The sequence below is a fragment of the Puntigrus tetrazona genome, chromosome 5, assembly GCF_018831695.1.
Source record: "Puntigrus tetrazona isolate hp1 chromosome 5, ASM1883169v1, whole genome shotgun sequence".
Classification (NCBI taxonomy): domain Eukaryota; kingdom Metazoa; phylum Chordata; class Actinopteri; order Cypriniformes; family Cyprinidae; genus Puntigrus; species Puntigrus tetrazona.
The window spans coordinates 24,975,845-24,988,047 of record NC_056703.1 but is presented as its reverse complement, the minus strand read 5'-3'; positions in this window follow the sequence as shown (position 1 = coordinate 24,988,047).

Here is a 12,203-nt window from a genome sequence, read left to right as displayed (position 1 = left end):
AACCTGTTTCTCTCTCGCATTGTTTGGACTGTCTTTGAAGCTGCTGCCACAGAAACGGTAACCTCATATATCAGTTTTTGATCACTGTTTGGTCCATCATATAGACTGGTAGAATCCAGGCAAGAGCTGAGATCAGCTATAGTCTTGCCTAGGACTGTAAACAAAGACAGACTAACGAAGCAGAGTGGGACAACAAACCTGTTTTCTCTCCCACCGTTTGGACTGTCTCTACCAAGCTGCTGCCACAGAAACAGTAACCTCATATATCAGTTTCTGATCACTGATTGGTCCATCTCATATTTAACTCCAGGCAAAGCTGAAACCAGCTATAGTCTTGCCTAGGACTGTCAACAAAGACAGACTAACGAAGCAGAGTGGGATTCACAAACCTGTTTCTCTCCCACCGTTTGGACTGTCTTTGAAGCTGCTGCCACAGAAACGGTAACCTCATATATCAGTTTCTGATCACTGATTGGTCCATCTCTCATACCGCCCTCCAGGCAAAAGCTGATATCAGCTATAGTCTTGCCTAGGACTGTAAAAAGACAGACTAAGACAGTCTAACGAAGCAGAGTGGGATTTACAAACCTGTTTCTATCTTCTGTGTGAGACATATAATTCTACACGGACTTATTTAACTTATAAATAACGATAAACAATGGTTCACTGCTAAACTCAGTAAACAAAGAGGAATTATTCTGAAAAAGCTCACACCTGCCTTTCTCTTCTAGTGGCACAGACTTGTGTGGAAAGGTCTGAAAGACATGACCAATTACAAGACACCATCCCCAGCATGGTGGCAAACTCAACAACTGGCAGACGACCTGAACGAAGTTTTACTGCAGGTATGAAAAGAAACCACCTCACCTGTAATCCCCACACTCAAGTTCCTCAGTCATTCAGCCACACCGCAGCTGGGCAGGCGGGCATTGGTGGTTCAGTGGTAATTTCGCTGCCAGGCGGGACCCGGTTCGATTCCCGGTCGTAGCAGGCAGAAGCAGTGGCTACCTAAAAACACAACCTGGATTTAGGCTGTTTCTAAATTGAACTGGAAATTAAGTGCTGCTCATAAAATACCTACGGATGTCATTCTGTTGTTTTCATTTAGCATTGGTCAATATTACTTTCCTGAAAGAGACTGGTAGAATTTTCGCCTGCCGCGGGGAGACCTGTGCGATTGCCGGGCAATGTGACATACTAGACCACTGTTAGACAATAATAAAGGATGCTTACCACTTGTCCAAAGAGCGCCTTTTGGGAGTTTCTGATCACTGTTTGGTCCATCATCAGCCAGTTTTACTGAATTTCAACAATAAAACATATAGTTCCAATCAAGCCACACAAACTGTAGTGCATCTCTGAGCAACACACAATGAATCCATGCTTTTGAATGAACTGAGTAAGATATAATTCAGTAATCTATTTCCTGCTACTTGAAAGATAGTGAAAAGTATTTAACAAACACGCACACACACACACAAAAGCTGAAACATAATTGCGGCACTGTTACATCATTTTTTGTAAGACTAATGTGACGCAAGGTGAGAAGTTATCAATGCAAGAGTTGTATCTTAGTATTTGTGTGCTGACATGGCTAGACATGGTTTATAAGAACATGATGATGACTTTGGGAATTATAACATAAACCTGAAGTATACAGTAAACATCTAATGTGTCGAAATGAAAATAGGTTAAAACACTGTATTTGAAATTCAAAAATGCCACTCAGCCATTTTGAAGCATTCTACAGGTAAGGGGTGATTTTATCAGGTGACTGGAAATATGATTAACTTAGTATGAAAATTATTTCTATTATGTCTTTATAAAATACACAAGTATATGCGTCTTTTCCAACTTACAGACTATAAAGCTAACCCAGACCTTCACACCTGTATTACACCTCAACCTTTACCGTCTTCTAACTGATAATTATCTCTCCTCACACGCTCCATTGTCCCTGCTCATCTACATTTTTCCATCACAAAAGATTTTCACAACTGTTCCTTCACTGCCAATTACTTAACAACCATAAAATTGTGGATGTGGAAAACTTCACAATTCTGCCCAACTCGATAACTAAATTTCTATGCATTACAAATGGCACTTAATGTTCCATTTGAACTGTGAGAAAAGGCCAGAGAATTGGATAGTGGAATCTGCATGCCAAGGCCACTCCTGTACATTCCTGAACTCTTCCCTGAGCCACCATATAAAAGAGCAATTTCCACAGCTGCACAGTCGTTGAGAGGTTCCCTTGAGATGTCGAGAAGGTTGCACCCTTTAGACAGCTCCTCAGAGTTTCAACGCATTGGGTGGCGAGCTAACACTGGAGTAAAAGTCCCAAGGTGAGCCATTTCCTCAGGAGTGTGCTTCCCTTGGCCTAATTGGAACCTGGCTTATGGACCTCATGCTCCTCTGACAGACCTCCCTGGTAGATTAGGAGGAAGGACCTTAGACCTCAAGGTTCCTCAGAGGGTGAGAAGGTTAAACCCTTCTAGACCGCCTCAGAGTTTGGGCCCATTGGGTGGTGGAGGCCACTTTGAGTAAAAGTCCCAAGGTGAGTGAGGGCTCATTCCACTTTGGAGTGTTGGTCCTCTGTGAGACCTCTAGCGGAGATCTGTAAGCTGCAGGCTACACACTCCAATACATTTGCAGCTTTTATAACTTTGAAGCCCATTCCTAGGATCAGTGAGCTTTCTCCCAGTTATATTGTACATACAGACAAGTGTGAGTAAAAACTGTCACTTACAGGTAATAACTACAGAATTAGTAATTACACTTCACTGTACGGCCAATGTATACGCATGGTAAATGTACCTACAGTCCATTTTTCATATACTTCATTTATGTACCATCTACCATTAATTACTACTACCATTAATGGAAGTAATTTGATCCATGTTTATATCCCTAACTATGCAAGGCAGAACTTATTCTGTACATTAACTAATGTTCATACACCAGTAATTCATAGGCATGTTGAAATAGTTCTGTAAAATAAAGTGAACCATTTTACATAAAATATTACATAATAATTAATTACTATTTCTTTATAAGCACTGTTGTGAGCAGTAATATAACATTAACACAAACTTGTTTGCAAGTACTACATGTTTACTACTTGTATACCAAGTACAGTATGTGGTTCTGCTTATTACCACATAATAGCAAATTTTTCCATTGTTGGGTTACGCATTAACCATGTACATATTATTAGTATGAAATAGAAAAATGTGTCTTAATAGTTACCATATATGGATACTGTAAAGGACGCGCCTCTTGCACTCACTTCGTCTCTGGCACTACATACACTGAAAAAAAATTATAAAAGCAACACTTTGAGCTGAACTCAAAGAGTGTTTGAACACAAATACATTTTACAGTGGCTTTTTATTGTGGTCAGCCTAAGGCACACTCTGTGCAATAATCATGCTGTCTAATCAGCATGATTAGCTTGATATGCCAAGCCATCTGTGAAGTGGATGGATTATCTCAAAAGAGAAGTGCTCACAAACACAGTAGTTTTTAAAATATTTGAGAGAAATGGGCCTTTTTGTATGTACATAGAAAAACTTAGATCTTTGAAGTTCAGCCTATGAAAATAGGCAAAACAAAAGTGTTAAGGCTCTATAATTATGTTGGCGTGATTTACTCATGTAAATACATTTAGTAAGTACAGTAAAGTGTCTAATTATTGCTACGATGGCACTACCTGTGGCTTAACATTCAGTCTTTATACAAAGTAATTTTCATGCATGCACGCACGCCATTTGTCTGTAGAATATTTACCAGGAGTAAACACTGTAGAATGCTACCAGAATTTTGATAATGCTATTCTGGTTCAATTAGTTAGACCAGCACCAAACCAGAACTAAATTATTCCGTACCAGCATGTAAATTGATTTGGCTTAACAAATACCAGAAAAAGAGACACTGGATTAAAGCAGGAAGGGTTTAGTTTACAACCTTATAAGTATCTTGCCCTTTGAGGGAGTTTGACTGTAGTTGCTTGGTCTTGTTCAGAGCCCCACCTCCAGCTTGTCTCCGGATCTCTTTTCAGGTGCTGAGCTTATCTTCTGCTGCTGAATGCTGCAGTGATTCTCTATGGACAGGGATCATGGGGAACCTGGATGCAGCAGGAGACAGAAGAGAGAAAGGACGAGGGTGACGGTAATCACAAACCAGGGAACAGCTAGAACAGTCAGCAGCTGCTCCTGCCTCCAGAGCCTTCCCTGACATTAACCTTTATCCGTATTTCTTTCATCTTGACTCATCTTCACTGTCATGTGTTTCCTCTCTCTCTCTCTCTCTCTCTCTCTTTGCCATCTCAATTTTCCTTTTTTCCGTCTGTCTGTCTTTGACTTTCTTTCCTTGCCGCATGCTGTCTGGCTGTTCTGTTTACTTCATCTGCATCACGCTCAAACAAATCACACTTGACTATGGTTTCAATTTTCTAAAAAGGCGTTTCCAAAAGCATGCGGAATTTGGGACATTTACAGTGCAAAATCTTAATCGATGTCTGTGCTTTGTTCACTCAATACCTATTGAAACATCCATGAATAATGATACATTTATTGAAAGTGCTAACACACACAAAAGATATTATACATGTCTGAAGTAGATATGTTTTTACATTTACATTTAGTCATTTTGCAGACGCTTTATCCAAAGCTAAATTCATAATTGAGAGTACTTTTAGGAGAATAACTACTTGAATTAAGCGTTTTCTTATCCCACTACAAACGGTTTTATTTAAATTTTATTAATATTTATTTACATTTTAATTTCTCTATCCACTAAATTGTTTTAATGACATTCACATATTTTACTGTAAAAGAGTTCTGCCAGGTTTGGTCATAATAGGTCAAAATGCAGATATAAACTATTCAACTTCTATATTTTATATTCACATCTATGCTTTAAAGCAGAGCCTAAATGCTAAACAAAATACACACGCTGCATAAATTTCTTTTCAAAATTTCAAAACACTTTAACTATTAACTGTCTTTTTCTCAATAAATTCTTACATTGCCAGCTTTTTTATTATTAGTTAGTACGGTAGTTAAATTCGAGGTATTGCACTAGGGCTGTAGGAATAGGGTCATGTAATATGCGCTTAATTACTACCAATAAAATGGCTAGTATTTCAGTAATAAGCATGCTTAATTAGCAACTAGTTAAGAGACCGTGAAATAAAGTAAGCCCCGAATTTCTACGCTATTACAATTAATACTACTACTAATAACACACGAAAATAATAATAACAGCAATACTATTATTATTAAAATGCTGCGATCCGAAAAATGACCAAATTAGATTCAAACAGCTTAGCTAACAAGCAACTGAATGTCAGATACCCAGGAATCAGGGAACCTCTGGGTTTAAAAGCTCTACATTGCGATCGCATATCCTCTCACACAAATACGCACACCATGAACACACACAAAACAAGGGAATCTGAACGAGAGAAGCGATAAAAAGATGCCCTGTAGGGCTACAGTGATAGCAGTGCTGTCTCAGCAGGTGTCATGGGATTTGGTGAGTGTAATTTGTATGATGTGCATGTGCTAAAAGGCTCATTTGCTCCATTAAGTGTTGAGCCATTAGTTGAAACAGGTGTCTGTTTAATGATAAAAACCATCAAAGAAACAGACAGGTAGCTTTCTCAAGAGCACCCAGGCAGTGGTACAGGGAAGATTCTTCAATTATTACCATACTTATCCTCATGGTGATAAACAAAACAATTTTCCACAACAAATGATATCATTTTTTTGTCATGCACTCACTGGGATGCCTTGTCTAATAAGACAAAGCAAACATAGAGGTTTCTAGCCCATCTGAATTATTTTTGAATTAACAGTCTATTACAATGGAAAGCAGATAGCAAAAATGGAACACACAACGCTCCTCAGAAAAAATGATTACTTAAATATGCAGTATTTTCAGGAGCACCAAGCAATTTTTGTATTATGAAGCCAGTACTGTAATAGTAAATGGAAAACTAACTTACTGCTTGCTGCATGTAGTACATGTTATTTTTTGGGTATTATATACACAAAGGAAAATATGTGAAGTTAAATGTGTCAACATAATTTTAATCTGTTATTAGTACTAAAAACATTTTAGTTCAAATTTTTGGCTCTAAAATAATATTTTAAACTATTTAAAAGAAAATAAAAAATAACATACTTTTTCGCACTAAAACTCTAATGACTTACAGTTTTAGTAGCAAATGAATAATGATACACGAGTTCCTTCTTAAATGTGAAAATGCTTGAAAACTGAACATATGGTTTATTTAAATGAGCTTTCAATGGCTTTACTACAACACTAGAAAGTTTCAGGTTAAGCAAAGAAAATGATGATTTATTTCTAACATCAACTAATGACTAATGACTAACGTATCATGAGCAACTATCACAAAAGAAAAAATGAAGAGAGAAGGAAGTATCAAGATCATTGTTTACAAAATGCATTTGTTGATGGTCTCAATGACAGATTTAAAGGTGATCTTGGAGGTCAGGGGAGGTAAACTGTTGAACCATAGGCTCCCCTGCCTGGACCATCCCAACAGTCCACTGTAACACAAAGCATAGTTACAAACAAGTCTCTAAAATTAATTACAGCCATTGAAAAGATGGGCTAGACATGTATCCACAATCTCTACCTTCCACACAGCGCAGCCGCCTGCAGAACCCAAGCATACATGTCCGTTCGGAATGGGACAGCAGTCGATCTCCCAGTCAAGTAGGTGTTAGGGAAGAGGGGCAATGAAACAGTTACACAGGGACTGATCCATGTCTTGGCTGGACTTCTGTTGTGCTGGAGGATTGAACACATCACAGACTGGGCCTCATGTAGTTGGTGAACCCTAGGTAAAAAACAGACCCAAACAGCTGTTAATTTTTATTTATTCTGAGCTGTATGGTACATAGAGTCACTGAATCAAAACAAAGCTCTAAAACAAAACACGCCACGTTGGTGTTTCAAAATCTTACGATTTGAGCAAACGATCGATGGTGCGCTGCTAAAAATATCAGTTGGTACAACAATCAACTCTTTTTAAAGACAAAAGGGGTGATGGCAAAATTGCAGAGTGCAACAAATGGAGAGACTATCTAGTGACTTTTAAAAGCCTATGGCTTGCTCTCTTCAAAAGCAAGTTTGCAGTTTCAGACAAAAAGAGAGTTGTAAAGTAGTGGTATGCAGATGTGTGCTGAATGAATTAGTTTACGCCTGACAAGACTCTAATGGAAAACAAGTCATACAAAACACATCATACACACAATTATGGAAGCAGCCCACACACATAAACTAAAAAAACTATTACAAATTCCCAAGAAATAGCATGTATAAAAAGGACCTGTTTACATTTATTAAGATGTGTTTTTCGCCATCCAATCACGTGGACAATGTTAATACATGTAACCTGATCTGAAATCTTTGGAGCTTTGCCACTTCCAGAAGTAGTCGAATAAATTTGACTGATTTTTCTTTCACAGTGTAGACGCTGCAGGTAAGTTCAAATGTGTACGAACGCCACTAAAGCTCGCCCGCCTCTGCCTACTGACCTCATTTTAGGATTTCTAACTGCCAGCTGAAATCGGGAAGTTTGGTTTGTAGACTAAACTATGCAAAAAGCACAACGCTCTTCTGCTAGTCCTGACTTCAGCACAAACCACAACAATTCTGCAGACTTTTGTGAAAATGTGACAAACGCCGATGCCCACTGTGTCATGTTCTGTTGTCCTTCCAAATTATTTCACAAATTACATTGAAAGACTACTTCTTCAAAACTAGGAAGGTGGTCAAAAGAGAAATGGAAATGCCAGGTGATTGATAGATAGATAGATAGATAGATAGATAGATAGATAGATAGATAGATAGATAGATAGATAGATAGATAGATAGATAGATAGATAGACAGAGGCCTATAGTCTGGTTTGGCCAGAGGATTACAAGGGCTCACACATTACATTGCAGGGTCAATCAGTTCCATCAGCTTTACTCTAGCAGGAAGCCAAGCTGAACTGAGCCCCTGTGTCTTATTTAGCTTAAGGGGAAAGGGATGGCTAGTGCTTCACTGTCAGAACAGTGTTCATGGACCCAATCAATAAAGCTCTAAAAGATCAGATGAAATTTCATGACACACACATACAAAACAGAAACTTTAAGATCCCGTCGTCACACTACCCAACTCTCTTTATAGTAATGGTAAACACATTTCTACTTTCTGATACAGCTATTCTATAGCTTTATGGTAGGTTACATTTAATGGAGACACCAATGCCAAGGCTAACAAACACATATTTTCATGACACCGTCAACTGGTACTGGCTTAGCAGTGTCTATGTATTGCGTTGAGCTTGTGCTGTTCTGAGATCTAGTTTGGAGACAGCGAATAGTTGACTCAAAAATGTAAATGTTTTCACTATTTGCTTCCCTCAATCGCTTCAAAACCCGTATAAGTTTTTCATGAGTTGAACACTAAAGAAGATATTTTTAACTGCACAGTTCGCGGTCACCACGACCTGAGACACATATGGAAGACAATGGGGACCAGCAACTACTTAATCATCAGCATTCTCAAAATTATTTTATGTTCATAATAAGAAAGGTTTGGAATGACATGAGGTTGAGTAAATGATGACAAATAAATTTGGAGGCGAACTATTCTTTAATTTTTGGTTACAGCATTCGTTACACACATGACCAGGAATAGCTTATTCAGATATTCAGACATTCCTACCAGGTTTCCTAAAAATCCAGGAAAATAGGAGGGAAAGAAAGCTGAGTGTGGCCAAACATAGTCCTCACCTTCACCCCAAGAACTCCATTCTGCTTGTTCTCCTCAGAGACTTCAAACTTGATTATGTCCAGACAGTACTAGTCACATTGGACATCTGTGAAGAAGCAAGAAATGAATAGAGAGGGTCAACCCCTGCGTCAGTCTTCCAGATAGATCCGTAACATGTCAATCATCTGGTCTCTATGGCTCACCTTCTTTAAAGTAAGATCACAAAATCTTCCAAACTGCCATTCTGTCACTGGGTAAATGACTCATCCTTCTGTTTTGTCTTCACCCTCTTTCCTTCTTTCACAACTTCCCTAGGGCTTTGTGGTTCGTGCGTGGGCAGAGAGAGGGAGTAGGCAGAGTACTTTTTAGCATCACACTGGGGCTGTCTATAGCCTCAGCTGGAAAGCCATTATAACGGTTGATAGAGAGGCAGAGCCTTTCACTTTCTGAATCTTAAAGAATGCCCCAAAAGCTCTGCAAATAATGAGATGGAATAGGGAAAAGATGATAAAGGTACACAAACTAATACATAAAACACAGAAATGATGAGGTAATGCATCTATACAACCATTAGAATCAAAACTATAATAGAAAGTAGCCAAAGTCATAAATAATACAAGGATATATATAGAGTTGTGCTACTTAATATTTTTGTAAAACTGTACTAAATGCATTTCAGTATTCTTTGTTGAATAGGAATGCAAAAGAAAACTGATGGAGATACTGTTTGAAACAATATCAAAGACCTTACTGACGCTTTTGGTCAATTTAATGTGTCCTTGAAAAATATTAATTTCCAAATGTTTAAACAGTTGTACATACACACATATTAATAATAAATATAGAATGTGTTGTTTACAGTAGTTCTGCATTACTTGTGTTATATGTTTGGAAGTACAGGTTTGATATATATATATATATATACATGATGCAAAAAGCTTGAAAAAGGAAGAGGAAGGAGCAAAAAGCCTGACATCAGAGGCGGTTACGAACATCAGTCAGACAGCGCTATGGGATTTTACATTTAAAAATACTATGTAGGGCTGAGGAGAGAGCTTCTGCAATAATCATGTATGTTCATAAAAGCACGTATACGATTACAACAGACATGGTCACTGGAACATGTGTACTGAAATTAACCAGCCTGGTCTCAGAAAAATATGTGAATATTAGGTCAAACTTTTGAAAACGAATATGTGTAGTTTTACTGCCTCATTGTTCATTTCTTTGAAACTACAGTGATACGTACTTTTCCAGGTTTTTTGTGCCTCGCCAAAAGAGCACTCAGTTACGCTATGACATGATACCAGGCAGAATTTAACATAGATTCAAGTATCTATATAAGAATGACATATAAATATGGTCAATGAGAAGAGACACAATATCAATGTGAGAGACCACAGGTTTTCATCACAACAGACCTTTGCTCCACTCAGAAAGTTGCCGAAGTTCCTCTCTCCAGTCAGGTGATCCTTCTTCACTGAAGCACATGAGCAGCAGATAGTTGTCTCTGCCTTAATGACATCACCTTATAGAAGACAGTGAACTCCCTCAAACGTCAGAGTGCTCCTGCTGGATCATCAGTGTCTGCTTCCTGTCAACACGTGCAGAAAGAGAACAGATGCATAATGGTTTCCAAAGAGAAAATATCCGTTAAATGAAAATATGAAGTGAAAACTGTCTCTTCATGCTTGTTCTATGACAATAGTCTAAACTCTGCTTGAATAACGCCATAAAAGTTTAACTGAAAAAGTTTGATTTTGTCATCTGTATTATAATTCCTTTCTGCACAATTCCCTCTCTTACTTTTGAAGGTACTACTGCTCAGTTCTACTCAACCAATGTCTTCATGAACTGAAGCAAAACAGAGATACAACTTTAATCATAAGGTGCTATATAGAACACAATGCTCTGCTGAACAGCAAAACAATGTGCTATTTAAAATGACAGTTCACCACCCAAAATTCTCTCATTATCTACTCACCTTCATGCCTTCCGCTCTTAAATGAACATAAATAGTGAAGATTCAAAAGCACATACTGTATAGCCATTATCCTAGCAACTACAAGACAAGAATGTGCAAGAAAACACTAATATTGTTTCTAATTGTTTATATCACTAAAATCTTCATTTGCAATCTTCTGAAAGAAAGCCATGGCTGATTACTGAAAGAAACTTTCCCACATACCTGGAAATATCTGTTTGACTTTCTCAAGTAGGCAGGTTGACGCTCAACTTGTGTAAAAGCTGAGTAGATCTCTTCATGTTCAGAAGACCATCTCCATTCTTATCAGCCTCCTCGAAGGTCTGCTTCATCCACTTACAGCAGGGTTAAGAGGAAAGACCACTAGAGAAAAGCTGGACAATGAAGCCACAGAATAAAGTTGCTACTGACAATTATCTTGATCAGATGATTTCAGGATGACAACGCCGCTTAAACGTGAAAGATTTTTTGTACGCTTCATTTCTAAAACCTAATTAGAACATGATTATCTGTATTACTTTTCTGCCTGTGCACATCAGAGTGGATGAGCTTGAATTTTCCTCTTTCTCCGAAAGGTAACACAATTAGCTCTAATGCCAACTGAGAGAACTCTACAGCTGACAAACACACATTTTTTACAGCGCAAAGTGTGCACTTTCATTGATTTTTTTTTACAAAAAACGGCCATCCTGGACAGTTGAAATAAGTAAGCTCTGTTTTAATGCTTCAGCCCATCTGTTGAGTGCGATCGCGATCCGTGTCATAAAGGAAAGGTCCTGAAAGTGAGATGTTGAAAACAAAGAGCTGACTTAATCCGCTTAGAGGGCAAATGCGTGATTGGGCAAGACATTTCTGTGTGTTTGTAATAAATATCCTAGAAAAATTTGGGATAAATTGCCAGATACTTGCAAACGTGTGCGATAGGTATGGAGGAATGTTTTTCGGTATGCGTGATCATAGTGAGAAGCTGTCGGAAATAGATCGCCTATATTGGCGGAAGAAGAGATGTCTGGTTTTCTGAAGTATGACGGTTGGCAGAGCCTTGATGGATGTAATTACAGTCAGGAAAGAAACAGTGCTTCTGTGACTGAAAGGAAAACAGTGAAAGGCTACTCGAAGTGGTCTGCAGACAAGGACAGACTTGAGTCATCCAAACATAGCTATTTATCTAGGTAACAGCGACGCACTAGAAAGCTAATCAGAGGGCATTTAAATTCTAACCAGAGGTCTTTAGCAAAATATCTATTTTATATATTATGTATTATTTAATCTTCATCCGTTTTCTTTGGATTCATATACGTTTGTATAGAAAGTGTGAGTGGGTACATTTCTATGCCTGTGCTCCTGACTAGTCTGCTCTAAAAATATAGATTTTCTTCTCATTTGAAATAGTCTGATATTGATTCTTAAATTTAAAGATCA